This window comes from Drosophila gunungcola, assembly GCF_025200985.1.
Source record: "Drosophila gunungcola strain Sukarami chromosome 2L unlocalized genomic scaffold, Dgunungcola_SK_2 000007F, whole genome shotgun sequence".
Taxonomy (NCBI): Eukaryota; Metazoa; Arthropoda; class Insecta; order Diptera; family Drosophilidae; genus Drosophila; species Drosophila gunungcola.
Window position 1 is genome coordinate 4,029,075 of NW_026453162.1, and position 26,562 is coordinate 4,055,636.

A 26,562-nucleotide genomic window follows, 5' to 3' on the forward strand; every position below is an offset into this window, starting at 1 on the left:
ATATGTAAAGCGGCTTGTAAGCTGGCCAATTTTTTATGCATTTATGCATTTTCGTCCCCGCTGCTGGCCGTTTTTTATTAAAGTTGCCCGTTAAGAAAAGCACAGAAACCGCAGCACCAACCGGCACGCCCCCTGTGCGAGCTGTTGCCCACGTCCAAACGCCTTTTTGTAGGTTAATCAAATGCAAGACGAGGAAAATGCATAAGCTGCGTGGCAGCGGGAAAAATGCAACCGCTCTGCTAGTTAGTGTAAGCGGGCGTTGGAGCAAACTTTTTGCCATTTCTTTGTACACGCATTTCGCATGGCTTGTTATATTAAAAGAAATTTCCCAACCGAGAGGAGACAAGGCGAAGAAAAACAAGTAAGCATCTCATGGCATCTGACAGCCAAGATGGACGGGGCTGTGATTTGATTTTTATTCCGAGCTATGCACAACAGCAGCTGGCAGCCAGTGGACAGATGAGTTATTGCAAATGGTGTAACTGCACGCTGAAGATGTGGCTTTAATTAAATAGAGGGCAAGAAGCACTGAAATTGTGCTTCCTTAAAAACCACTCATTTCCGCCATTAAAACAAGCAGTTGTCTCTCCGTTGTCTCCTCTTTTATAATCTAAAGCAATATTTTCCCTTGCAAGTGGTTGCAGTGTCAAAAAAATTTTATAGCTATGTATATATTTTTGCATAAAAACCTTGTCAAATTTTTGCTAACTAATTCTTTTTATAAAATACTTCTGTTTGATATAAACAAATGGTTTGCTGCCGAGCAAAAAGTCTTATTTTTATGGCATGGTTGTATTCTGGCGCTAAATACGTGTCCAACGGCACTACAATTCATTCCGATCCTGCGTTAAAAAGATATTCAATAAACAAGACAAGTACAGCATTTTTGAAATGAGAACGTTTTTCCGTTTTTTGTTTGTATATGCGCATCAAAGCAATGTTTTAGGGTCCTGAAACCATTTTACTGTATTAAGCAGCTCGAGCTGAAAAACTTTTCTTTTACCACTTTTTGGAAATCCCGCTGGCTTAGCGGGAAAACGTATAAAAAAAGCTAGATTTTACACTCAACAACGACTTAAGCTACAGTTACGTGCTATATATCGATTTAAAGATGTTTTCTTAAAATATTTTTTTCAAGTAAAATACTTACGGAATTATAGCCAAAATAAGGTTTTTGTGTTCATATTTTTTTGAGTCCTTATAGCTTTTAAGAATACGCAACAATAAATATAAAACACATTTTGCTCTAAAAACTAAATAAGCCTTGTTACCAACCATTTTAAAGCAGCGTGCTGATTACAAATCAAATTTAATAAAAACAAGAAGGAAAGCAAACTTCGGCAAGCCGAAGTTCATATACCCTTGCAGCTATTGCATTAATTAAATACTTTTGAAAACATTTAAATTATGATTTACTTGAGTATGTGCTAAAAAAAAACATTGAAACTATGATTATTTGCAGCTCAATTATTAGATAGTTATTTTATATATTTTTATTATTTCTATGGGAGCTATATGCTATAGACGTCCGATTTTGATAAAATTTATACCATAATTCTGAAATAATTAAACATTGCTATATGTCGAAGAACTAAACAAAAAATTAAAAAACAGAAAAGTTATAATTTTTTTCATTTATTTTTCCGATTGTTCCTATGGGAGCTATATGCTATAGTCGTCCGATTTTGATGAAATTGAAACCGTAATTCTGAAATATTAAACCATTACTATATCTCGAAGAACTAAACAAAAAATTAAAAAACAGCAAAGTTATAATTTTTTTTCATTTATTTTTTCCGATTGTTCTTATGGGAGCTATATGCTATAGTCGTCCGATTTTGATGAAATTTAAACCGTAAATCGGAAATATTTTACCATTACTATATGTCGAAGAACTAAACAAAAAATTAAAAAACAGCAAAGTTATAATTTTTTTTCATTTATTTTTCCGATTGTTCCTATGGGAGCTATATGCTATAGTCGTCCGATCTGGCTCGTTCCGACTTATATACTACCTGCAATAGAAAGACAACTTTTGGGAAAGTTTCATGCAGATAGCTTTAAAACTGAGAGACTAGTTTGCATATAAACGGACGGACAGACGGACAGACGGACAGACGGACAGACGGACAGACGGACATGGCTAGATCGACTCTCCTAGTGATGCTGATCAAGAATATATATACTTTATAGGGTCGGAAACGTCTCCTTCACTGCGTTGCAAACTTCTGACTGAAATTATAATACCCTCTGCAAGGGTATAATAAAATAAAAACACCAAACTTATAATATTTATACCCTTGCAGAGGGTATTATAGTTTCAGTCAGAAGTTTGCAACGCAGTGAAGGAGACATCTCCGACCCTATAAAGTATTTATATTCACTAGGAGAGTCGATCTGGCCATGTCCGTCTGTCCGTTTGTCCGTCCGTCTGCCTGTCCGTCCGTTTCTATGCAAACTAGTCTCTCAGGATTAAAGCTATCTGAAAAGTTGACTTTCTATTGCAGGTAGTATATATGTCGGAACGAGCCTGATCGGACTACTATAGCATATAGCTCCCATAGGAACAATCGGGAAATCCGACTTATATACTACCTGCAATATAATGACAACTTTTGGAAAAGTTTCATGCAGATAGCTTTAAAACTGAGAGACTTGTTTGCGTAGAAACGGATGGACAGACTCACAGATGTACATGGCTAGATCGACTCTGCTAGTGATGCTGATCAAGAATATATATACTATATGGTGTCGGAAAGGTCTCCTTCACTGCGTTGCAAACTTCTGACTGAAATTATAATACCCTCTGCAAGGGTGTGGAAAGAAGCATTTAATAGTTATATATGTATTCTCATTTCGCTTCACTTCCAGCTAACTTTTGTTATGGCAATAAGTGCTATTGGGGCTTTAGTTTAATTTAATGCCATTTTCTGCATATTACCAGCGACAACTGCAGCGAGCCAAAAAGATACCAACACCGACACAAGACCCACCAGTCCAGGTGACATAAACAAGCCCTTTATTTGGCATTCTGCTGCAGTTTTTGACACGCGAAAGTAGCAAAACGCTTCCAAAAAAAGAATGTCAAATGAAATGAAAAAGTATGCGGATAAGAGAAAAATTCACAAGCAAAATAAAGGAAAATATTTGAGCAGACAGAACAGAGGAAAACACGAGGTAGATGTGTTTGTTAAAGACGACGGACCGGTATTCGTGAGTTTCCCCGACCTTTACTTTCGCCATTTTGGGGCACACCTTTGGGTACATAAAGTCTCAATTAACCGATTTTGTAGTTTTTTTATTTTAAAAAACTCCTTAATATTTTGTGTTTGAGATTTTGTAATCTAAAAATAATCGTTTTACATAATTATCAAATAATCCTTTTGACGATTTGTATACATAGGTAGTTAATAAACTTCAATTCGCTTGCTATAGTTTGTACACTTTCACAAACCCAAAATACCCGCTCCGCGAGTCATGGGTACCAAAATTCAGAGTCCAGAGGGAGACATCATTTGCTATTTTATTTCCGAGGCAAGGCAGCGGAAAAGCTCGAGAAAGCTGAAATGCCGTGGATTAGCAACTGTCATTGACAGCAGAAAATCATAGACGCCATTTGGCTGGCCGCATTTCTTTGTTTGTCATTTAACGATTGACAGCTGGCGATAAACAGAACGAAACAAAATGAAACGGTTCGGCGACCTGGCCAAAACAAAGGCTGCTACACAACAGTCGGAATGAGAACAGCCGAAGGTAGGACACCTCCAGCCATCAAACAGAAATGTTAATGACGCAGCCAGGCCCACATCTAGAGGGTGTCAATTGTCTTGACTTTTGCCGGGCCAAGATAACCGCCCATCGGCATGGGCACCCGTGTTCTTTGCTTGCTCGACTGTAGCTATTTATCATTATGACGTTGGTTGGCTCGGCCGGGCTGATTTGCCTTGGGAGAAGCAGATGGGTCTCCGGGTCTCTAAGCTGTTTATCAACGATAGCGGACGATGAACGGGCCCATGGCCGGACGTAATGCGATGCTAAATCTCGCTTTAAGTGCATTCACTTGGGATCCTTCTTCACTCATAATTTGTGCTAGCAGCCAATGCAATGTGTCAATTAGCTGGCAAGTCAACTTTAAAATTTTCAATTTAATTGTAGTATTTTGCGTAGTTTACAATTTGATATAGATTATTTTAATTTCGAACTGGGAATGCAAAAATTTTGAGAAACTTGATTTCTAATATCATAATTCTGATTAGTCTATTTTTAACATTTAAAAAAGAAAAACATTTGCTTTTATTTGCCCTCAGCTGAGAAGAAAGGAATGGTTATTTTATATTACCCAAAGCCTTAACCAGAAACTTCGCAATAATACCTAGGAGAAAGCCTTACTTTTATGTGGTTCGTTGCTTGTTGTTTGTTAACCAGCACGTCACCCTTTTAAGCCAATTTATTAAATGAAAAGCCATTTTTCACATTTCGTCCAGTTTTCAGCACACTCTTGTTATCTCTTTAATGCAGTCCATTCTTTTTACTCTTTCGCCATTTGGCAGCGCTTTTGTGAGCGCTATCTTTATGATTTTTCCAGCTAACACAGGGAACGGAAAATGCCGCCAAACAATGTCATAAAAGGCCAAAGGCCACACAAAGGTGACAAAACCCTGGGAAAAGAATAATAATAACAGAATTCAACACGGCATTATTTTTCATTAATTTCCACCTGGTCAACTGATTATAAAACAGAAAAATGGGCAGCAGACAAGGATGATCAACGGTGGCAACATTAAGCTGATAGTACTAATATTAATAACGGAAATGGGAGACCCTTTTTCGAGCGACCCATCGATAAAACGAGAGGTCGGGTGCCGTGGAAATCATGACCAGGGATCTGACCGCAATTAGTTGATTGCCAGCACTCAATTCCTTCAAAGATGGAAAGTGCTTTCAATTTCATAAGCGAGAAAGCCCCCTTCTCCTCGGTATCTGTCTTCAGCCATCTCTGGCACTTACTATGGCCCACACTCGACGGGAAATTAAACTTGTCCAAAAGTTTAAATGCCTTTCTGCCGCTTTCCGTTGCGTTGCGCTTGACTTTTGTTTTCAAGTTTCTTCAGATTCCGCATTTTCCTGGCCATATCTTGTGCGTCTTCTTCCAACTGGTTTGCCCCTTCTCTATGTGTGGGTGCGCTCGGCTTGAGTTTTCTAATGGAGCCGCTCCCTGCAATTAAAGAAAGCTTCGGCCTCTGCATACAAAATGTATAAAATAATATATATAGTAGAGTAGAGACATCGAAACAAGAATGAAGGGGAGGATTTCTAACAGAGCAGGCGGAAAATATGTAACCGAAAACTACTTGAGGTTACTAAAATGTTGCATTCTGCCTGTGTGGTGGCTACTGAAGCATGTCAAGTTAACCATACGCCTCGTTGGATTGCCTCAATTAGATGGAGCATTTACGTCTGCCAAGAACCTCTTTAGCTCCTGTGACCCTGATTTGAGATTGCTGCCAGTAAATGTCAACATGTTTGTGCTTTTGAAAGCGATTTAAAACGCTTAAGCAAACACAAAACGATTATTTAATATATAATTATCCCATTTAGTCGATCCGTCGGATTCTACACAAACCTGTCTTTCAGTTGTAAAACTACCTTGATAAATCTTTAACAAAAGACTTCTTTTTATTGCAAGTTCAACAGAATCTCGTTTTAAATATTATTGAAATCTAATAATTAAAATTTTGCATAGCCTTGTTCTTTTAAGGGGCAGGATGGTTAGCAACTTCAATTTTTTTATACCCTTGCAGAGGGTATTATAATTTCAGTCAGAAGTTTGCAACGCAGTGAAGGAGACGTTTCCGACCCTATAAAGTCTATATATTCTTGATCAGCATCACTAGGAGAGTCGATCTAGCCATGTCCGTCTGTCCGTCTGTCCGTCCGTTTATATGCAAACTAGTCTCTCAGTTTTAAAGCTATCTGCATGAAACTTTCCCAAAAGTTGTCTTTCTATTGCAGGTAGTATATAAGTCGGAACGAGCCAGATCGGACGACTATAGCATATAGCTCCCATAGGAACAATCGGAAAAATAAATGAAAAAAAATTATAACTTTGCTGTTTTTTAATTTTTTGTTTAGTTCTTCGACATATAGTAATGGTAAAATATTTCCGATTTACGGTTTAAATTTCATCAAAATCGGACGACTATAGCATATAGCTCCCATAAGAACAATCGGAAAAAATAAATGAAAAAAAATTATAACTTTGCTGTTTTTTAATTTTTTGTTTAGTTCTTCGAGATATAGTAATGGTTTAATATTTCAGAATTACGGTTTCAATTTCATCAAAATCGGACGACTATAGCATATAGCTCCCATAGGAACAATCGGAAAAATAAATGAAAAAAATTATAACTTTTCTGTTTTTTAATTTTTTGTTTAGTTCTTCGACATATAGCAATGTTTAATTATTTCAGAATTATGGTATAAATTTTATCAAAATCGGACGTCTATAGCATATAGCTCCCATAGAAATAATAAAAATATATAAAATAACTATCTAATAATTGAGCTGCAAATAATCATAGTTTCAATGTTTTTTTTTAGCACATACTCAAGTAAATCATAATTTAAATGTTTTCAAAAGTATTTAATTAATGCAATAGCTGCAAGGGTATATGAACTTCGGCTTGCCGAAGTTTGCTTTCCTTCTTGTTTTATCATTTTTTATACAAAAGTACAACGTCTCAGGAATAGTCTGTGAAAAGTCCTTGTCCATCGGACTAAGACTCGCTGAGATACCGATTATCTCGTTTTCGTGCTCGAGGCAGGTTTGCGTTTTGTAGAAAACTTTAGACGCGTTTTTCTCAAAACTACGTTTTTCAAGTCGTTGCTTAACGTAACTCAAGAAGTAATGATCCGAAATAAATGAAATTTTGAGTACATCCTTAATACAGAAAAAACTTGCGGATGAACAAAATTTTTTCCTTAAAATTTTACAGGCAATAAAAGGTTGTTTTTTTATGTGAAAGTGGTACCTTCGACTTTAGTATCGTTCATCCGCACAACAAACTAATATATATATTAAATAAATTAATTTAGTTTGTTTTTTTAATACCACTGTAAGTCCAAACTTTACTCACTGCAAGACACAATTTTTTTGAAGAGACTTTGACCGACCGCCGCCACGGAATAAATATAACAAAAAAAAAAGGCCTAGATACTATTCAGATATAGGAATTACAAAAAATCGCGAAAATCTGTTTTTTTCAGCCTTGGAAACCATCCTGCCCCTAAATATATAAGTCGATAGAATTCAGAATTAACGGGCGATTTATTCTAGGGCTGTCAAAGGTACTATGTCCAAATAGAGATACAATTTTTTATTCTAACTGCACAAGGTGTTATAATTTAAGTCAATAGTGCAAGAAACCTGACATAGGTACGAATTATTTAACGCATTAGGGCATATAAATTAATAAATTGCTATAACTTAAAGACAAAGAAAAATATCATCAATGGGTCCTCGTACATCAATTGAGTTTCGTGAATAAGTCCTACAACATTTCCAAAATGGGGTCGCCCAACGCGGAATTGCCAAAATTGTGGATTTGAGTCCGTCTACTATTCAGCATATCATTCAACGCTACGTTCACGAAAACCGAGTAGAAAATAAGGGCACCGAACAAGATATGCAACGCACAAGACGAGCGCTTAATAGTGAGGAAAATTAGAGAAAACCCCAGGCTGTCAGCACCAAAACTTATTGAGCAGATTCCCCAAGAGATAGGCAAGTCATGTTGCCCAGAAACTATCCGCCGCGTGTTGCGTGATCACGATTTTAATGGCCGAGTAGCCAGGAACAAAACGTTCATTAGCAAAAAGAGTCAAGTTGCTCGACTGAACTTCGAGCATGGAACACATTTCTAAGTCATCTGACTACTGGAATACTGTGATTTTCGCAGATGAGTCGAAATTCAACATATTTGGATCTGACGGTAGCCAAATACCGAACTCCAAAAGGAGAACCTTAAGCCCACCGTTAAATATGGTGGAGGAATGGATTGGGTCAGCCGGCGTGGGGAATTTGGTGTTTATCGAGGGCATTATAGACAAAAACATGTACCTTGATATACTGAAGGAAAATTTCTTTCAAAGTGCCAATAATATATCAAATCCTTGATTGTTGATTGATTGTTTTAGGTACTACCAGGAAAATGACCCCAAGCACAAGCCTCATTTGTGCAGTATTGGCTGGTATATAACTGACTTCACATGGTGACCCTGCCTGCACAGTCACCAGATATGTTATAGAGAACTTAGGGGCTTTACTGGATAATAACATTCGGAAACATACCAGCAAGGAACATCTAAAAAGGGCCCTTTTGAATGAGTGGTCCAAAATAGGTCTAGAAACGACCCAGAAACTGGCGGATTCAATGTCATCACCAGGCCAAGGGATATCATACAAAGTATTCAAAATATTTTTAAAAGTTTTACTTTAATTATTATTAATAATTATTATTAATTATTATATGAAGTGAATCATTTAAGCTGTGACCTAATGAAATTGGAAAATTGTGGTTTTTTGTTGTATTAACCCAAAGACTTCTTCGAATGATATAAACGATGTGCCTTTATTGTGCTACATATATTTTTTTATTCGCCATTAAAATTTTTAAGATAGCTCAATGCGTTTAAAAGTAACAGCCGAATACATTTTTAAATCAAATAAGCTGTGAGCCACTATATCTTATGCAATGACGTCATAGCAAAACATAATTGCCAATAACTTATAAAATAGTAGCTCGATTTTAAAAATTTTTGTGTCTACCAAAAGATATGGCCGAAATACACACAGATTTCTTGATTTTAACTTTCAAAATCGGACAATCTATATAATGGCTGTCATGGCAACGATCAACGAAATTAGCGGAAAATCGACAAAGATTCATTGTTTTTATACAATAACGCATTTGAAATAGAAGTAAAGTTTTTTTTATGGAATATTAAATCTCTGTAATAACTGTGAGGGTATATAAACTGTTTTTTTTTTATGCTTGAACACTACAAACCATTAACCTTATATGTTATAATATATTCCGTTTCAATTGGCAATGAACGAGATATCGGACCTTTCACCACCGTTTACTCACTGTTAAAATTTCTTCCGTTTGCATTCGTCCTAACACACAATTGTGCATAATGTATGAAAGCAGCAGAGACTGTGTGTGTGCATTAATAATGAATTCTGTTTAATAATAAAATGATAAGCAATTACTGCAGCACAGAAGAGGGGGAAGCAATGCAAAAACTGGCCATAATAAATGCTTTCAAAAATTAAAAGCACGCCACTCATTCCTGATATATTGCTTACACACACTGAATGTGGTTTTTTCGTCTTTCCTATTTTCAGTGACAAACATCCGCAGGGTAGTCGAATTCTGGCTTAACGTCTGCAGGAATGCATTGGAAATGTTCTCCAGCCCCTCGGCCGAGAGCTGAGCAAAACAATGTGCATAAGTACTTAGGAGTTACAGAAAATCGAAAGTGAAGCAACGGGCTAGAACCAGGATACCAGGATCCCAGCCAAAGCAGCCGAAGCAGCCAAGTGCCGGCGCAATCAGAGGCAGACAATTACGAAAGAGTGCGGGCGTAAAGCAAAGCCCGGACCGGCGCTAGCAAATAAAAAATGAAAATTAAAATATTTCCGCTGACAGCGGATGCAGCGACGATTGCCGCGCGCCGCCAGGACAGACGTAGTGCGGGGGCGGGAAGGGGAAATGGAAATGGGAAGGGGAAGGGGAAGCTGCTGCGGAAGCGAAAAATGCCGGAAATATCCTCGCAGCTAATTGTTGCCGCTGCCACCGCCGCCGCAGCCACGCTCCTCTGCCTGTCCCTCTCGCTCTCCGTCTGCCACGCCCACGCCCACGCCCACACCCACGTCCAGGAAAGCGACGACGAGGGCGAGCTGGACCACCTGGACCAGCTGCACCACCAGCACCAGGACTTCATCATCGGCGAGTCCGAGGAGCACGATCACATCGCCCACCACTTGGGTATGTAGAGATCCGTTTTCTTGGGTTGGGAAAAACAGATTTTTTCACTGCACACTGGGCCAGCGAACCAGAATTTCTGCAAAATGAATAGAATATTTATGACTGCCATTTCATGCAAAAGTGAATAAAAAGTAAAAAAAAATCTGGTAAAAACACAAATAGTTTAGTTTGAGCCTTACTTAAATTTAAAAAAAAAAATCGACAAGTATTTTAAGGAACAAGACATTTGCAATTAGATGCTTTGAATTACAAGAAAATCGGATCGGGAAACTAAGTGATTCGTTTAGAAATAAATTCTTTTATCAAATAACTACCAATTTCAGAGCACTGGTTCTCCAATTATAGGCTTTACTTGAAGCGGTGCTGAGTTCAACTAATATGTTTTCATAGATCAAAATTGACCTGACTCTAAATTTGCTTCGAGTGCAACCTCTTAAATTATATTTCAATATACCGTTCAAATGTTATTCAAATTTGTGTCCCAATTCCAAATAAAAACGTTTGATCCTCTCCCAGTGTTGGTGTAGGAATCAAAACGCTGCTTCATTGTCCTGAAATTTTGTTATTGTGTGGAAAAGATCGAAAAATATACTGACTTTAAGCTTGCGGTTAATTATATGAGCAATTAATGCGACATGTACTTTCAACTATTAAACTATTTACTTTGCATGTAATTACAAGTGTTTATGTATGTAAATATGCATCACTAATTTGGTCAAAGTCTAAAAATAAGTTTATAGATAAACGGGAAGATAATGTTTTTTTATAACAAACGTTTTTTTTGTTACACTAAGAAAACACTTTTTAGAAATGTGTTTGTTGAACTGGAGATCAATTACGGCGAGTGCAGGTACACTCAGAAAACAGAATTCCTTGATTTTGGAAATAAAAACTACCTATCTTAAGAAATAATATAAAAATTAGCCCCCCATGTAATTTAGGAACAAATTCTATAGAAAATTAGGTAGGTTTTTTAGGTAGTATATTTCCCCAAGTTTATATGGGATGGTCATATTTGCGTTCAATATTCCTCGATTTGAGGATTTATACTAAAATCAAAAATTTGTTGTTCTTCTTTTATTAAGAGGTGTAAAGGTCGTGACGAAAATAAGGTTTTATTTATGGCGTCAACATCAACTCTTATAAATTTCCTGGATAGGGCAGCACTTCCTGCTTCGAGAATTGCGGACAAAGCGACGTTACTTTTTCCATAATCGCTTTAGCTTGAACGAGTTTATCTGCGAATGGATTTGTCTTTCTCCTTCCTTAGTTTATCTGATCGGTGAAATCGAACAGGGAGCCGGGACTACTTTCAATTGCTTTGGCAGCTGGTCACAAGGTCAATTTTGACGCCTTTGCCAAGTGCTAACAAGAAGTTTTGAGTGGCTTAAACTCTGCGCCCTCGCTAAAGCTATCAGGACGTCGTTTCAAGTGAATTATGTGAGTGGCGGTCTGGCCGGCCTAAAAAACAGCTTGGCTCATTGGGCACATATTGGGGCAGTGGCAGGACGAGCGGATAAACGCTGGAGGGCGTAGGAGGGGCCACAAGCACGTGCTTGGTTGGCTTTAGTGCCTGTTTAAGTTGTCATTGTCCGCCCAGAGCCCACAGCATAATTAAGGGGCTCACATGGCGTATGCGTATTCTGGCTTGCTCCTGACCTGACACACGCCTTCTCCCTGTCTCCGGGCCCCTGGCCCCCTGTCCCCCTGTCCCCCTGTCTCCCAGTCGCACACACACAAGTGACCACTTAAGTTTTCTTTGTCTATGGCTTGTGGGCAACAAGCCGAATCCTGCGCCTCCGCAGCCCCAATCCCCGCTTCCTACTGCCAGGACGGCTCAACAAGTGGACAAACGTTGACATTGCACACACTGTTCAACCTCTGAAAATATATTCTCTCCCTCGGCGAACGTGAGTGTGTTTGTGCTGGTGCTAGTATCTACTTATGACAAAAAGTGATTGACATTGTGATTGATGGCACTTCGGGTCGTCAGTTTCTGGGTTTATGACTTGACTTGATGACCAACTATTGCATGAGTTTTTTGAAAAGGGTTTTTAAGTGAAATGTTTCTTCCTGGGACGTCGGGGACTTGCATATGGCCTTGCAAAGTGTATTTATTTCTGTACTTGTTTCGGGAACATTGCTATTTACAGTTTATTTATTTATTATTGATTATAGGTACATATTTGTTTAAGGTTTCCGATTATTAGATAAGAAAGTGTAGGACGAAAAATATATTTTTTTTTAATAATTTAATTACAAATTGATTATAATTTAATTTTCTTCCGACTGACCAAAATCATAATACCCCTAAGACCACAAAGCCCATCTAGTTCAATTAGCCCTTAAAAACTTGTCCCATTGTTGTTTATGTGGTCCTTTATTCAACCGTCAATCCAAACAGAGCAGTAAGTAACAAGAAAGCAATCAAACTTCGGCAATCGTTTTTCGATTATATTAAAATTAAAAGCGTAATTCTAAAATTATTAGTAAGTCAAAAAGAAATTTAAAAAAAAACAAGAAAGAAAGCGAATTTCGGCAGGCCGAAGTTTATATACCCTTGCAGCTATTGCAAGAATTAAATACTTTTGAAAACATTAAACATATGATTTACTTGCGTATATGTTGAAAAACATTGAAGCTATGATAATTTGCAGCTCAATTATTAGATAGCTATTTTATATATTTTTATTGTTTCTATGGGAGCTATAGTCTATAGTCGTCCGATTTTTATGAAATTCAAATCGTAATTCTGAAAAAATTACCCAATACTATATGTCGAAGAACAAAGAAAAAAATTAAAAAACAGCTAAGTTATATTTTTTTTCATTTTTTTTTTCGATAGTTCCTATGGGAACTATATGATAGTCGTCCGATTTTGATGAACTTTAAACCGTTATTCTGCTATATGTCGAAGAACGTAATATTTTTTTTTTATTTAATTTTCCCATTGTTCCTATGGTAGCTATATGCTATAGTCGTCCGATCCGGCTCGTTCCGACTTATATACTACCTGCAATAAAAAGACAACTTTTGGGAAAGTTTCGTGCAGATAGCTTTAAAACTGAGAGACTAGTTTGCGTAGAAACGGACGGACAGACGGACGGACAGACGGACATGGCTAGATCGACTCTCCTAGTGATGCTGATCAAGAATATATATACTCTTAGGGTCGGAAACGTCTCCTTCACTGCGTTGCAAACTTCTGACTGAAATTATAATACCCTCTGCTAGGGGTAATAAATATTGGCAAATCTGACCATGTGTTGAAAATTACTATGAACGATATTGTCTGTTGTAAGAAGTAAGACTGTAAATCTGTTGCTTTAAGCTTAGTGTCATTGAAGTTTCGCCCAACTCAAATTTAAATTCCGTACGATTTCAAAGCTCCCTGCTCTTCCATGGCAATTTAACGGTTTTTATACCTTTGGAGAGGGTGTTATAATTTTAGTCAGAAGTTTGCAACGCTGTGAAATGAGTCATAAAAAGTTTATTTGTTCTTGGTCAGAATCACTGGGAGAGTCGATCTAGCCATGTCCGTCTGTCCGTCCGTTTCTACGCAAACTAGTCTCTCAATTTTCAAGCTATCTGCACGAAACTTTCCCAAAAGTTGTCTTTCAAAAGTTGTCTATATCATATAGTTCCCATAGAATCAATTTAAATACTACAAAAAAAAATTACAAATGTAACCCTTCTATTTTGTAATTTTTTTTCTGACTTATTAATAATTTGACAGTTCAGAATTACGCTTTTAATTTTATTCAAATCGGAAAACGATATCATATAGCTGCTATAGAAACGATTGAATAATTGAGCTGCAAATTATCATATCTGCAATGTTTTTAAACATACGCAAGTAAGTCATAATTTTAATGTTTTCAAGAATATTTATTTTTTTGAAATAGCTGCAAGGGTATATGAACTTCGGCTTGGCGAAATTTGCCTTCTTTCTTGTTTCAACTGAATTTGCCGCTGATGTGCAGGCAATTGTTTGACAATTTTCAGCCATTTCTCCATGGACTGCAAAAATGTTTCGCCCTTCGAGGGCTCTGCCTTCTATGTCAATTCCCTTTTATTCCCAGCCATTTGCCGGTTGTCTATGCCCGTGTGTTTGTGCTCGGTGTTGTGCGTGCTGGCTTTTTTCACACGCTTTCGCTTCGCGCTGCAACTAAAAGTATGCACGATTTTTTCACGCTGGGCTGGCTGCAGGTCCTGGCAGGTCCTAACAGGTCCTGGCAGCCAACCGAGTGGAGCGGTAATCAAAAGGGAGCTGGTGGCAGGGCAAAACAATCACGGAGGCTGTTGGCCTTTAAAGCTGTGTTGTCGTTTATTTGCCTTAGTTCTTGTAATTTGTGTTTTATGTTTTATGTCGGTCCACTCGTGTTTTTCTTTCCGTTTGCTGTTGCGCCTGTTCGCTGCTGCCTCCTGGCGAATCGCTGTTAAAGCTCCATTTTTCGTGTCGCTGTTCGTTTGAAATGTTGTTGACTATGTTTGTTGGCCCAGCTCCCCACCTGATCTCCTTGAAGTACACAGTCAAATTTAATTTCTTTGGTCAGGGGACGGTCCTGCGTCTCACCAGGTACCTTGACAGACATCAAAAGGCCGCTCAGCCCAATTAGCCAAATGTTTCCATCGCAAAGTGGCCGAAATGGCTTATTCAGCGAAAGAAAAACAAGGTGTTTTAAGCAGAGCTTCCAAAATATTTTCAGTCATTTTCCTTTTGCCTGTCGTTCTGAGTAAGACATTTATTTTTATTTCACTCGTTATATTTACGAAAACAATTTTTGGTACCGGTGTCAGCGCTGATGTTCGCAAATAAGCAATGAAAACAAATTATTAATATATTTAAAATATTTGAATTTTTTAATCCTACCTTCAAAAATTGATAGTTAATCGTTTGTATAGCATAGTGAATTTTTCAAGACGGTCCAGATGGCCCACTTTTAAAGATTGATTTTAGAGATCTCTTCAGACGTTAACAACAATAAAGCAAGACGAGTATAGAGTTCTATTATAATTCAATACAAAATCAACAGCTCTTCTTTCGAAACATATTTATTAGTATAATGTTGAACAATAATCATTATTTATTTTGTTATTCAGTAAAAATTTCACTTGTACATTCAAAAAAAAAATTGTCATTAAAATTGAACATTTGTTACATGCATTTTAAATTATTGGGTATGAACGATTTCTTAATGAGATGAATATTAATTTAATAATATCACGAAGTGTCAAAATAAACTAATGTGGATAAAAATTAAACTTAAAAGTATAGGGGTTATATTATTTAGTATTGTATTAATACTTATGCTTTAATACTGTCTGCAGTTAATTTTCCAGATACACTTATTTAGTTTTTTTTTGGTGTAATTCTTTTTTGTCTTCCAATTATTTATATACCCAGCAGAGGGTGTTATAATTTTTAATCAAAGCATTGCCACTCAGTGAAGGAGACATTTTTGACCCTAGGAAGAATATATATTATAATCTTGATCAGCATAAATAAGTTTAATGTTAGAAACAAACGTACTGCTTTAGGACGCCTAGTATGTAAATGATTCCTTTCACACACTTCACACAAAGAGATTTGTCATTGACATACCTCACTCTAATTAATAAGCTGTGTTTGGAAGCTGATCGTGTATTAATGGAAACGAAAAATACCGATTTCTTTAGTACTAGTTAAACCTTTGTATGCCCTTGCAGAGGGTATTATAATTTAAGTCAGAAGTTTGCAACGCAGTAAAGGAGACATTTCCGACCCTATAAGGTATATATATTCTTGATCAGCATCAATAAGAGAGTCGAGAGTCGTCCGTCTGTCCGTCCGTCCATTTTTACGCAAACTAGTCTATCAGTTTTAAAGCTATCTGCATGAAACTTTCCCAAAATGTGCCTTCCTGGAACAATAGTGAAAATAGTTTAGTAATTGTTCGTCATTTTGGAATAGGAACAGTTTAATAATTCAGAAGTAAGATTTTAATGTTATTCAAACCGGTAAACGACATCATATGGCTGACATAGGGACGATCAAGTAATTGGGGAGAAAATCATCATAGCTTTAATGGGTTTCATGGGATAGTTATATAATTCAAAATTTAGATGATTTAAAGAGGTTATTTTTTTTGAAAAAGCTGCAAGGGTATATAAACTTTGGATTGCCAAAGTCTGCTTCTCTTAAATTTCAGTTTTAGCTTTGTATGTCCATTTCGGCTACACTGCTTTGCCCGCAATGAATGCACAAATTAAAGCGCCAAGTGAGCATATTATGAACAATTTTGCGACTGCTAATTTGAAAGGCATCTCCCGTCCGCGGACTTTCATCTCCCTGCTGGCCAGGGTAAGTGCTCCAAAGTTGCAACAAAGTAAGATCAGGTTTCTCGCTCGCGGCAACGCCACATCACGTTCGCAAACTGATGCGCTGCCAAAGTTGGCTTAGAAACTTGGCCAGTGAGAGATTGACGAGCGGGCCAAGGAGGTGTTGCGCTGAGATAAGACACATCTGATTCGGAGCAACCCTGCTTTCGCCTGAACGCTGTGCAAAGTCGGCTAATTGGAATCATTAGCCGTGCCAAGACAAACACTTACAAACGCTTAGGAATCATAGACAAATTGGCGCAAATTTCGGGCAGTTGTTGACACCTCCCGAAATGATAATCCGACGACTCACCGGTTTCTGCCTGTCGGGCAGGGCCAATAAATCATCAGGGCCGCCGGCAGACGGCTTAAATGCGTTAGCAAAATCAACGGCGGCTGTCTCTGGCAGCAGGTGCTCAGATTCTCAGACGGCCCTTCCACCGCAATAAAAGCAAAACATATATTGAGCACTGAAGCTGGCCGGAGAGGGCCTAAAGCTAGAGCTGTCTACGGATGTTTGAGCTGCGCCCGCGTTTTTGTTGCATAATTTTCGGGGCTCTGGCAAAATATATTTTCATTTGTTTGCCCTTGTTTTTTTCAGTTTTGTTTTGGCTACGCCTTCGCCGTGTTTGGGCGGTTCCTGCTTCCTGTAACTGCGTGTTCCTCTTCCGCTTCCGCTCCGCGCCCTTGTGGCTGCCACATTGTCTGCCAGCGACAATGTTCGGATGGGAAATTTAAGGCATATTTCTTGGCGCTGGGCCGCGGGAAAAATGGCATAATAAATAAATCTACTTTGAATTAGCGCCATTTACTTTACATTTATTCTCTGCCGCCGTGCAATTTATAGCGCTCAACGCACTCTCCCCAGCCCTCCCTCCCTCGCTCATTTTTTTATTTGAAGATATTTCTGCGTTTGTTGTTTCTGTCGTTTCAATTTGGCGGCGCGTGCTTTTTGGCTAATGAAGTTTTGAGGTTAGACAGCAGGAAAATGGGAGCTTCCCCGAGGTGTGCTGCTAAGTGGACACGAAATATGGCTTGCTTTAACATTTTAACATTTTAACATTTTAAGAATATATGAGTCTTAGATCAGCGGAAATGATTAAACCTTATTGAACATTAAAGTCATTTGAGAATAAATCTTTGAATACTTAAAGGTACCCATTTCAATTAAACACTTTTGAAGACAGATGGAACATCTTAATTGTAAAAAAGGGTTGTTAGAAAAAATGGCAGGGGTGAATCTTTTATCAAGGTGTCTAAAAGTATGCAACAGTGCCGAGAGTCCCATTGACCTTTAAGGAATGATGATGTTAATTTTTTCACTGCATACCTTAGGACACTCTTAAACAGAGAAAAGTTGCATATAAAATTTGTATAGAAAGTTTAACGTTTTTAAATGTTTGGAATCTTTTCTTGAACCCATAATGTTTTATTTTCAATTTTAAAATGTTTTTTATTCACTAAAAAATCTAAAATGCTTTTTTGCCTTTCAAAAATTATTGCTTTTTAATTTGGAGAAAATTTGAATCTTTTAAATTTACATGATATGATTATATCGGACCAAGTACTTTCGCGCGATAGTTGACCAGCGCTCTAGGCTATGTTGATAGTAATGTAAGGCATGTCTAATTCAAGGACAATGACCAGTCATGTTAAGACAGTCATGTTATACAATCAAAATACATGCCACAAATTTCCATGGATTGATATGTTATAAAATTGTAATTTACTTACAAAAAAAGTGATGATCATGCGTTAAATATTTTGTGCTAAAATCATAAAGACACCTATATGTTTGGCCGTCTTTTTTATGTTTGCCAAGGTTTTACAATTAATTTAACAATTTGTGTGGCAAAATGTTTTTTTAATATTTTTGTTTGGAATGAAAATGAAATAAATCTGGATTTCTCTTTGTATAAGTGCCTTTAGCCCCTTTACTTGTACTTAGATTTTTCGCGATCAAGGTCTAATTTTTTTCATGTAAGAGTTTGTTTCTCAATATGATGACAATGCACATTTTTGCTAAATACTCAGCAAATTTATGACTATGGGTATTTTTTTAACCATCAAAACATTTTATAGAAATGGGGCCAAAATAAAATTAGCCAGAGTTCTTGAACGAGGATTAACCACTTCTACTACTTTCTGTCAACTGGCTTTAAGGCTTAACTTCAAATGGCAGACAACTTATCTACTTCGACTTCGATTCTTTATCAGAGATTCAGCTGTTCTGAAGCCCTTTAGCTTCGCCCTGCAAATTGCCACACAGTTGCCGGCAATCTCGAAATGTTCATCGCAGTCCCCGAACTCCCAGACTCGCTGTGAATCTTTCACTCTTTCACGGTCACGTCGTATTGCCTGCAAATCACGTCATACTAGGCACAAAAAGAGCTACATAGACAAGACCAGAATAGGGAACTTTTTGGGCAACTTTCGGAACACTTTCATTCGGTTTTTTTCGGTGCGCCGTCTCGGGCGGAGGCACGTTTTAGTGCCTGGAAACATTTGTTGGCCCGCTCGATGCGTTTTCCATGTCTGCGAACGGTCCAAAAGCCACAAAAAGCGGAGAATTCACTGGCATGTCCTACAGAAATGGGAAGTGGCGGGCGCCTGCAAGTATGCAACACAAAATATTACAAACAGCAGCCGGAGCCAGTCGCATACAAAAGTTGTTCGGCAGCAGTTGATTTTTGCTTGCTCCCTCTTTCCGAAATTCCCAACCATTTCTCCAATATACGTTCAAGCAATCGAATTTATTGCTCACTCTTGTGCGTTTGCGGGAGCCACAAAATGTATTTGCATTGCCAGCCAGCTGCGACAAATGTGGGAAAGTCGGAAAAGCCGGGAAAGCCAGCAACATTCACCTCCTGCCCAGTTAGCATGTGCTATGCGTTTATTTAAATGCAAACGGTTTCGACTCGAGAAGTAGCAGTACGAAAATTAATTGAAAATTCACTGCCCTTTCCGCCGGCCTCAATGCCCGTAGTTCCTTTCTACGTCCTAAGCGAATGGGAATCCATTTGCGCTATTGACTCGACTGTCTGCACGCACGGAGACGCGCGTTCAAGGTCTTCCGGTTGAACATTATTTTATGGCGCAGTCGGAGAACTCGGAAAATACGATACAAAAGTATGTGTGACAAGGTGCCGGGCCAAGTGGAAGTGGAAATCAATATCTAAATAGTCGGCGACCCCCAAGAAAATATCAATGGCTCATTTCTGTATCGAAGAGATGGCTCTCCAACAAATTGCAGCCCCAGGTGAGCACAGCTCTTCGACGAATTTAAGGGGCCAGTATGCAATTCGAAATTCATTTTAATTTTGGTAACTTTCTAAATACTAGAGTAGCTACAACTAATGCATTCGGCCTTTTATTTTATTGGGGTTGAAAAGGGATTCAGTAATGCCATAGGTTTCACCGAAATGTTCAGTGTGCATGGTTCTGTATCCCAAGATTTCGGTCACCAAAAACACAGGTACTTTTCCCTATACCTAAAAAATAGCCTTTGTATACACATAGATAGGATAAACCTAAAAAATAGCCTTTGTATACACATAGATAGGATAACGGAATTTCTGATTTTAACTAGAAACTATCCTGACGGCTGAGAGGCAGAGAAAGAGAGAAAGTCTCTCTTAGAAACATTTGACTAGCTCAACTAGATACTAAATTATTTTATAACATGTATATTAATAATTTCAAGTCAGAGCGCCTTAAATTAAAAGACCGTAATTATATATTATATTTATTAATTATATATTTTAATTATATATTATAATAATATTATTCTTAAACAATTTAAACTGTCTAAATAAAAATTTAAAATATATATTATTCATAAAAATTAACTGACGATTTTAAATTTTTATCATATTCTTACATAGTTAAAATTATTAAGAAAAAATGTTGTTTGTTATTTATCATATTTTTAAATCAACTCCAGCGCTCAACCGGTACAAATACAGCGCCTGCGCTATCGGATTAAATGTTATGTAATGTAAAACAAAAATTCTAGGCTGTTACTTAACATATTTTAAAATCAGATCCTGATCTCAACAGAATCAAAAACAGTTTCAGCGGTTAACCTGTTCAAACGACTATTTTACATTCCAGAATTTTACATTAGTTCACTATTTCGCCGCCAGGGGGCGACAATGAGAGTAAGGATATATGCAACCCGCCAAACGGCCAAAGCGCCATCTATGTCTCAATATGCGCGGCTTAGCTCGTAAAGCGTCATCTAAGAGTCATTAATTTTGGGTTGTGTCTTGACTATATGAGGATCAATTTGACAGGATCCCTTTGAAAACTGTGATTACATATATCCTTACTCTCATTGTCGCCCCCTGGCGGCGAAATAGTGAACTAATGTAAAATTCTGGAATGTAAAATAGTCGTTTGAACAGGTTAACCGCTGAAACTGTTTTTGATTCTGTTGAGATCAGGATCTGATTTTAAAATATGTTAAGTAACAGCCTAGAATTTTTGTTTTACATTACATAACATTTAATCCGATAGCGCAGGCGCTGTATTTGTACCGGTTGAGCGCTGGAGTTGATTTAAAAATATGATAAATAACAAACAACATTTTTTCTTAATAATTTTAACTATGTAAGAATATGATAAAAATTTAAAATCGTCAGTTAATTTTTATGAATAATATATATTTTAAATTTTTATTTAGACAGTTTAAATTGTTTAAGAATAATATTATTATAATATATAATTAAAATATATAATTAATAAATATAATATATAATTACGGTCTTTTAATTTAAGGCGCTCTGACTTGAAATTATTAATATACATGTTATAAAATAATTTAGTATCTAGTTGAGCTAGTCAAATGTTTCTAAGAGAGACTTTCTCTCTTTCTCTGCCTCTCAGCCGTCAGGATAGTTTCTAGTTAAAATCAGAAATTCCGTTATCCTATCTATGTGTATACAAAGGCTATTTTTTAGGTTTATCCTATCTATGTGTATACAAAGGCTATTTTTTAGGTATAGGGAAAAGTACCTGTGTTTTTGGTGACCGAAATCTTGGGATACAGAACCATGCACACTGAACATTTCGGTGAAACCTATGGCATTACTGAATCCCTTTTCAACCCCAATAAAATAAAAGGCCGAATGCATTAGTTGTAGCTACTTAAAGCTGTAGTTGTATTAATTCATGGAACTACTGATTGTAAACCCATTTAATTAATAGTATGAGATCTCGACAAGATCTCCACCACCATATACTCTATGGTGCATCTACATACACACAACTATTCAGTCGCCATCACAGTTGTTTGAGAACCATGTACTTCTAGAAATTTTCCACCCTCACACACACAAGCAAACACGCACCCACAATCCCATATGTTTATCGAATATATACGAGTCTCCCCTACCCTATTCTCCAAACAGAGATAGTTAAAAAAGAGTCTTCGTTCAATTATATCAACCAGGTAAAAGTTAGTTCTTTGGATCTAAGGAACGAATAGACATCGTCGGTTACTGCGTTCTGTTTAAAACTCTATTTTCGATTTTAATTTTTGTGTGCTTAATAAAAAAGTATAAACAAAAAATATTAAGCAATGGCTTCAGTGCAGTGCGATATTTGTAATAACAAAATTAATCTGTCGGAGTTCGAAGTTCATTACGAGGAGTGCTCAAAACCTCGAAATGCTATTGCACCAAAAAATAAGATTAGTTGTGATTTATGTTCAATTGATGTAGATTGTGAAAAATTTAGTGATCATTATAAAATGTGTCTAGGACCAAAAAATGCTTTCAATGCGCTAATGCAAGCCCGGCCCAAAAATACAAAAAAGATAGATATCAACGAATATGATATTATTGACCAGCTACCATCTACTTCGAGTGCTGGAATTAAGCGAAGTAGAAATGATGAAAATTCCGCTCTTGAGAGTAATCCAAAAAGGATTAAATCTCAAATCGAAATTATCTGCGATCTATGTGGAGAAAGATATCCCCAAACCGGAAAAATCAAACATTTAAAATCGGAAAAGCATAAGAATGCAATTGCTAGAAGAGTAACAGATGTTGAAATAATTCATCTGGCTTCAGATACAGAATTCCCAATCAAATCCTATAGGGTTCAATCAACCAGCACATCCAATTTTATTGATATAAAAGAATTCTATAATCAATGTCAAAATAATATTAAACAAATTCTTACTAGATGGCTAGAGGAATACATATCAATAAAATTCAGTTTACAAGTATATGGACTATATGTAAAATACACAGAGGAGGGAGAGTGTATTGAAACCTTTAAACATTTTGGAACGGCCTACATATCTGTGTATGATGTTGATAACTTACCTACTAGAATTGATGAAGGTATCGATTATTTATCAAATGCTAGTAGTGAGTTCCAGGAAAGAGATTCTGGATGGGCAATAAAAGCATTTAAATATTTTGATATTACAATAATAAAACTGGAGCACATTCCTGTAAGAGGATATATTTCAGCACCTCCTACTATTAAGGCTAAGAACGCTTTAATTAATGTTAAAAACAATGATAATTATTGTTTTAAGTGGAGTATACTAGCTTCTATAGCTTATAAAAGTCATTCTTTGGAAACATTTTCTAACCCCAGACAACGGAGGTTTGCTAGAGAACAATTACAACTCCCCATAAAATATATAAATGTTAACATTTCACAAGAAAAAATAAAGTACAAACAAGTGGAACTTAATTTTTCAGGAATAGAGTTTCCTATTACGAAAAAGGGGATAAAAAAATTTGAGAAATTGAACCCCAACTTTAGTGTTAACGTATACGAACACGATTCTAAAGGAACACAAATTGTTGGACCAGTAGTAAGAACTGATTTTAAGGGGAGACCATCCCATATCAATTTGCTGGCAATTTCAAACAACAATTTGATGCATTATGCTTATATAACCTGTATGAGAACACTATGCTACTCACAGCATTCAAAATCTAGAACCCCTGCCTATTTTTGTGAAAACTGTTTACAGTTTATAACGTCAACAAATTCTACACATGATACCAAGGAATGCGGTAAAGTGGCTGCGGAATATCCAAAGCCGAATACCATAACAAAATTTAAAAATTTTTATAAAAAACTATCACCACCGGTAGTTATATATGCAGACATTGAAGCGGTATTAAAAAAAGTTCACACAACCCAAAACGATCCATCAATTTCATCTACAACGACATCTCAAGAGCATATTGCTTGCGCTGTATCATTTTTTGTGGTACATAAATATAACCCAAGTCTTAATAGACAATGGACCTATGAAGGTAAAAACAATATTACAATCTAAAGTGATTTAATATTAATAAATATATTTTCTTTTAAAGGAGATGATTGCATTAAAAAGTTTTGTCAAGCACTCAAGGATACTACCAAGGGCTTATACCACAAATATTGGACCACCCAAACAAGGCTCCAAGATGAATGCGAACCGATCTCCGTCGACAACGATAATTGCTGTGCCTGTGAGTTACCGATACGGGATAACGCAGAAATGTTTTATGATCAATTCTCTGGTAGCCATATAGGCTATATCCATAAAAATTGTAAAGTAGATTATAAGTTAACTGAAGCGTTTTTCCCAGTAGTTTTTCATAACCTTTCTAGGTATGACATTCATTTATTTATTAAGGAATTAGGAAATAATTTAAAACCGATTCCTTGTAATAAGGAATTATATATTGCTTTGACCCAAACTATTAGATTTGATGAAAAAGATTATTACAAAATTCAATTCATAGATTCCAACAGGTTTTTAAATTCTAGTCTAGAAAAACTAGCTAGCTACATGGATGAATCTAATTTTAAACTTTTAAAAACTAAATTTCAAGGGGAGAAATTTAATCAAATGAGACAAAAAGGGGTATTCCCATATGACTTTTTAGATAGTTTTGAAAAAATGGAAGAAAAAAATCTCCCGCCAATTGAATATTTCTATAATTCCCTAACAGACCAACCTTGTTCTTTTGAGGCTTACCAATTTGCTCAAAAGGTTTGGTCAACCTTTAATTGTAAGAGTATTAGGGATTATTTAAAATTGTATTTAGAAAGTGATGTTATGATTTTAGCAGATGTTTTTGAGAATTTTAGAATAATATGCCTACAAATATATAAGCTTGACCCAGTTAATTATGTAACAGCTCCATCAATTTCCTGGGATGCTATGTTAAAGTTCACGCGAACCGAATTAACTTTAATAAGCAATCCTGATATGTACAATTTTATTAAAAGATCTATACGAGGGGGATTGACTCAATGCACCCAAAGAATTTCGTGTGCTAATAATAAGTACATGAAAGATTTTGATAGTAACAAACCTGTTAACTTTTTAGCTTACATAGATGCTAATAATTTATATGGCTGGGCTATGAGTCAACCTCTTCCTATATCAGAATTTAAATTTTTGAATAATCTGGAAATTAATCAATTCGATATTAAAAATATATCAACAGAAGGGGATTACGGATTTATGTTAGAAGTAGACCTTGAATACCCTACTGAAATTCATGATGCTCATAATTCGCTGCCTTTTTGTCCTGAAAGTAAAATACCTCCAGACTCCAAAATATCAAAATTAATTGCAGACTTATGTAATAAAGAAAATTATATTATTCATTTAAAATATCTGCAACTTTGTATTCAACATGGACTTAAAATAAAAAAAATTCACAGAATACTAAAATTTAGACAATCTTGTTGGTTAAAACCCTATATAGATTTAAATACAAAACATAGAAAATTAGCTAAAAATGAATTTGAAAAAATTTCTATAAATTAATGAATAATGCTATATACGGAAAAACTATGGAAAACGTTGAAAAGAGACGAGATATAGCTCTAGTTTCCCATTACCATTCAAAACAGAACTCTCCTGGATTTAGACAACGAATAGCTAGTCACAATTTTCACAGTGTAGCACTTTTTGGACCCAATTTAGCTGCAATAGAAGCCACAAAATCTCGCATACGTTATGATAAACCCATATATATTGGTTCAAGTGTTTTAGAACTTTCTAAATGGTTAATGTATGATTATTTCTACAATTTTCTATCGATTAAGTGTCCTTCATCAAAAGTTATTTATATGGATACTGATTCCTTTATATTGTCAACGCAAGAAGATTTTTATAAATTAATCAAAGAAAATCTAAATCGGTTTGATACTTCAAACTTTAAACAAAATAACATCTATAATATACCTCAAGTTAATAATAAAGAATTGGGTTTAATGAAGGATGAAAATGCAGGTCAAATAATGAAGTCTTTCGCAGGGTTAAAGGCTAAAGCCTACTCGCTCTTAGTTGTAAAGGAACCTAATCAAAATTCAGATCAAAGTCCTTATGATTGTATTAAAAAGATAAAGGGAGTTCAAAAATCGGTTGTAAATAAATTATCACATACTAATTATATAGAATGTATTAAACAAAAGAAAACTTTTTATGGTGAACAACGAGTTATTAGAAGTCGATCTCATAACCTTTATACTGAGATTGTTAACAAAATAAGTCTTAATTATAAGGATGATAAAAGATTTATATTATCCGATAATATACATACGCTAGCTTACGGTCATTTTAAAATTAGAAATATTTTAGATGAGAATTAAGATTAATCAAAATGTATTTAAAATATATTAATGTATACATTGTAAATTTGTAATATATATATATATATATATATATATAAATATAAATAAATAAATAAATTATTATTTAAAAGAAATAATTTTGTGTATGTGTTTCTATTCCATTTATTATTTCAGCAGATTTTGTTTATCGATCCATGAAGCGTGGCTTTCATCAAAACCAAACCACTTAACTTTAAGTTGATTCTTTCGTTTCTTTAAAATTTTCTCTACTAAAAATGCATTAGGGTCTTTTACTCGTTGAAGTTCCGGTTCATAAAATGATCCATTAATAGGTTCACTCTTATAATCCTCCAAGTCATATGTTACAGGATAAGTTGCCTTTACTTTTATTATTTTGAATACCTCAGCCGTAAAATTGGGTTCGTATCCTTTCATAAATACACCCTTATATTTACTTATTCGAACGTAATCCCCCACTGAAAATTTGTGTTGTGGAAATATCTTGGGCATATTATAAACTGATTTTAATATGAATTCTTCATTT